Source organism: Euprymna scolopes, chromosome 14 (genome assembly GCF_053919585.1).
Source record: "Euprymna scolopes isolate OS-2025 chromosome 14, ASM5391958v1, whole genome shotgun sequence".
NCBI lineage: Eukaryota > Metazoa > Mollusca > Cephalopoda > Sepiida > Sepiolidae > Euprymna > Euprymna scolopes.
The window spans coordinates 22,286,108-22,291,260 of NC_136495.1; positions in this window are offsets into that span (position 1 = coordinate 22,286,108).

Genomic DNA, 5,153 nt, shown 5'->3' on the forward strand with positions numbered 1-5,153 from the left:
GCTTAGAACTGCGTATCTGAATAAGAGCACTGAAGCTTTTATTTGTACAGCACAAGAGCATGCACTAGGAACGCGACTGTTAAAAAAAGGGATTCAATGAGAAAATGTTGCTGCAGAATGCCGGATTTGTGGAATTTTCTGATTCAGTTGCGCACCTTGTAGCTGAGGGTAGTGGATTGGCTCAGAGAGAACGCATAACCGCGTGCGGCTTAACATATACTGGGAGGTTTGTAGGAAGTGTGTGGTGAAGTGTGTTGGAAAGTGGTTTGAGGAGCTACCTGATGAAGTTAGAACAAGTGAGGATGGCAATATAAAAATAAATATAAGATATGTAAAGGTATGGTGGGACAAAAGCGTCATGACAGTCAATCAATTAGAATATAATCGTCCGGATGTGGTAGTCAATGACTACCACATCCGGACAATTATGTCACATCAGTCAAAGAGGTAACAAATCGTAGACTTTTCAGTGCCCTGAGACAAGAATGTGATTGAGAAGGATAATTAGAAATGTGGCAATTACGCCCCGTTGGGCTTGGAGACAAGACATTTGCATTGCGTTTAAACCCAAGTAATCCCGATGGTAGTAGGTACGCTAGGTATGGTATGAAGCCGTTTGGAAGGACATTTGAAAAAGCTATGAATCTTCAATGTGGTAAGCGGCCTTCATACTTTTGCTATTAAAAGTACCACACCCTTGATCTTTAACCCTAACCCTAACCCTTGATCTTTAAAGCTCGTGGCTTGAAGCCGGGATTGAGCGAGATTCATCTAAGAAGGAATCCCATCTCTTTTCGGCGATACGTTATCAAGCAGAATAAGGGTTATTATTATTAGTGACGTCGTCATCTATGTGTCAGGCATGGGACTTATTGAATGGTGTTATACTTGCATCGAAGTCAGTTTCGGGTTGAAGTTTGTATTTTAGGACAGAATTGGTACACCATATTACCTTGTTCTGCGCATTGTATACGCTTGTGTTTCGGTATGTGGTATTCGCATGTATATAGCAGGCAACCCACCCACCTGTAGGTTTATCTTCCTCGTACATGAGTAGGTTATCATCACTCAATCAACCATCCGAAACGGGGGGAAAAAAGAAGAAAAAATGTCTACCAATTTACAGCTAATTTGGGGTTTCATATAACATCAATTATTCGAATTTATAGGAAGGCACAAAACCACAATAATTTGATAGAAAAGAAAAATACAAAGAAAGGGAGGAGCAAGTTAAAAAGCAGGTGCGACATCTTTAAAGAAGATATGGATAGAAGAAGAAAAAAATTATCGGTGACAGATGAACCAGAATGGATAGTTTCAGCAGTGTTTTCAGGCATTTTTTTTTTTTGTTTCATTTATTTAAAATATTACCAGAAAAAATACAGAGTCGCTTTTAGCAGTAACGACATGTTAAAAAAAAGTTACACATATGCTTTAATCTTTGTTAAACTTTAAGTTAATGTATTTGAAAGTGAAAGGGCTAGCAGTAATTAACATTTCTTTTCTTTCACAGGGAACAGTTTCTGCAAGGTGGTTTAGTTATACGAAGGCCGATCAGACTCCAGGGCGTATTAATTTCAAATTGGGATTTGCTAATCAGACAGAGTTGCCAGTCATCAACGAAGAACGTCTTCTTCAAAGAAAAGCGTCTTCACTTTCGCCGCAGGTCAACATGACCTTGAACACAGCAATTATCCACTGGCTGTTATTCTACTTGAAGACTGTTGACAGCCGAACTTACTTTACTTCTTTTATTGTAATACCGTTTTAACTGTCAGCAACTTACACACACCAGTTATTATAGGTGCCACAGGGAAGAACCTGAAGTCCTACGTAACTTATATTCCTGGTGAACCAAGTGCTAAAGAGATCCAGATAATTGCACTTAAGGGAACAGCGAGGATACTAAAAAGAGCTCTCGGTTGGTTTCAATAAAAAAGCAGGGGAATGTTGGCAGCTGGTTTGGCTGTCCCATACCCAGCGTTACAATCTTCAAAGGAAGAAAATTGCAAAAAAAAAAAAAAAATAGAAGGGATTTGTCTTTCTTGTATTTGACGAAAAAATATTATATGAGTTCTTCTTAAGTCAATGCGAAGACAAGCCTCTATATGAAAAGAGTGTCAAGATGAACCATCGGAAAAATTCCCAAAATGCAGGAACAATAAAAAAAAAAAAATGTTGCTTTAGTGGTACAATGTTAGGTTAATCCATTGTGTCTCCGAAAATGACATCGAAATGGTGATTGGGGTGATGTATTGTTAGGAAATCAAGGACAAGATGTGTGATGCTATGTGATACAAGATGTGTGATACTATCAGTATCCCCCAAGTGTTAGGAAGTAAGGGAGAAAAAGAAGTATGACAAAAGACAGGAGGAAATTATGTTACATGATAAGGGCTGTTCCCTTTTCATGTAAGTATAAAAATGGAGAATTTAGTTTAAAATGAAAATGAATAGCATAGGCGAAATTCGAACCTCGTAATCTAGGTGTAGAAATAGATTACGTGTGAGAATTTAAAAATGTAAAACAAACATTTGTTTAGAAATAGATAAATATTTTAAGGAAAGAATGTTAACTATCAAGTTTGTTATGAAATTTTAAATTGAAAGAATGCAGCTTATAAGATAATGCTTTTTAACATATTGAATATAGGTTAAAATTCCTTTTGTAGAAATAGGAAAAGTTTTGGACACGTATGTCCAGGACACGTGGAAGAATGCACATGTTTTAACATGTGTATGACGTCACGGAAAATAGAAAGTTCGAGGGATAGAGAAAAACTTTAGAGTTAGACAGTCAGTGAGAAAACTCAGGGACAGTCAGACGTCTGGAAGCGAGACGTCACTTCAAGGAAAAAATGTGAGACTTTGAATTCTTGGTGATGGAACACGGCCGTGTGAAGAATAAACCATCAAGTGTTTTTTGTAAAGCTCGTCTTGTGTCTTATGATTCTTAAAAAAGGTAAAGTCCAATTGTATTATATATTTGTGTTATATGTCTTTACATACACGTCTCAACATCATAATGTCCGAACTGTTTGAACACTGTGTCCTCACTCAAAGAGCTTTCTTCTTCTTCCATTCAACACAACAAGGAATGAACATTTTCATATATAAGAATCTCTCCTAACAGGAACTATCTCTTTAGAACTCTTACAACAACTTCTCTCTCTCTCTCTCTCTCTCTCTCTCTCTCTCTCTCTCTCTCTCTCTCTCTCTCTCTCTCTCTCTCTGAGTCTTACAACATCCCTCACTGTAATAAGACTCTTTCTAAGCATCTCTTCCTAAGACTCTCTCAATGAAACCCCTATATAAAAATTAGTTTATCAGGTGAACAATGCAGAGCAAGTTGTCCACCGAGTTAGACAAAGGAAACCGAATGCGATTGTTAGTTAGTGTGTGACTAACAAAGGAACATAATGGGTAGATATATTTGGAGTTGATGTGTGGAAGGTTTTGGTGTTGCCGTGAATTTTGCGACAGTCTTTAGGCTGTGACGGTTGACGACAGTTGTTAATTGGACACAGTTTAACGCAAGCTGTAACTTGGAGCATATGGGAAAATGAACTGAGCAACAGCTGACGAACACAGCCTCAGCAGTAAATGTGAGCCTTCATATATAGACGTTCGATGGTGTCATACACTGAAGAGATGGCAGACATGCACACAATCATATTAAAACTAATATTTACAGAAACTGTCGGAGTCTGTTTTTTTGTGTTTTGTTTATTTTAGCATTTTTAAACTTGTGAACACATAGTGCGCGCTCCCTCTATAGCTGTCAAAGTGAGAGACAACGACACAGTAGAAAAGAAGATAAAAAAGATATTTTTTATTTTCGATTTTTTAAGTTTTAATATTGAAACAGGGTTATTGATATTATTTTTTCGTTCGTTTTTTTCCACCACGTTCGCTGTTTTTTCTCGATATTTAAAGTAGTTTTAACATTTATTTTGCATCACGTTCGCTGTTTTGTTGTTGTTGTTGTTGTTGTTGTTGTTGTATAATATTTAAACAGAGTTATTATGTTCGCTTATTCTTTATTTTCTATTTTGTTTTGATTTATACGCCCCCCCACACACACACTTCACCACACCCGGGCAACACCGGGTACCCCCGCTAGTTTAATATGAATAGAGGTAAAAGTTATTATTTTAGAGAAAGAAGAAAATAAACGGATATATATATATATATATATATATATATATATATATATATATATATATATATATATATATATGAAAATATCTGTGTACATTTCCCTACCAAATAACTCTGTCAATTTTCGGTCTTCACACTCGAAATTTGACAAAAGGGGTACTGAGATTTGGGAAAATCTTAATCTTATTGAGTTAAAGTACAGCTGCTGTTGTTGTTGTAGCCCAACCACCAACCATCCTAATGTTAAGAACGGCTTTCAGAATGGACATCTCAACCTCTCTATGTTAAGAACAGCTTTCGGAATATACACTCTATTTTGTGAGTGGAGTGTGGTTGTCAAAAACTTTGTTTAAAATGTAACTTTGATAATCGCTGTTATGATTTCCAGCGCAAATACTATGAACGAACAAAAAACTTTGAAGGATATGGTATTTATGTTGGCAAGACTTGAGTTTAGTTGGCAAAATACTCTCTAACCTTCTATCACTTAAAACGAACTAAATTCCTGTAGTCACCTGTACGTTACCATGTAAACATGTAAACGGTATTGAAAAAGAAACACTATAAACAGAACGTTTTCTTGAAAAAAAAGAAACACTATAAACAGAACGTTTTCTTGAAAAAAAAGAAACACTATAAACAGAACGTTTTCTTGAAAAAAAGCAAGCCCAAAACTATATGGTCCCTCAACTGATGTCTTTGTCAAGTTTTTGTGGTGGGACTGGAAAGAGTCATGTGGTTAACCTTATAGCTGATTACCTCAAGTGAACACTTTCCCCCCAAGGATATGGAACATCCAGCTGTTCTTGTTGCAGCTTCCACTCGTACTGAAGCCAGTAAAATAAACGGCACTTTTCCTCTTTCTATTTTTCATGGCAAACCAAGAAAGACCTTTTCTGATAAAACTCTAAATGATCTACATACAAAGTACAAAAATTTGAAGGTTCTTATCACGGAATTTTCATGACTGTCTATGAACTCTAGCTGAGAGT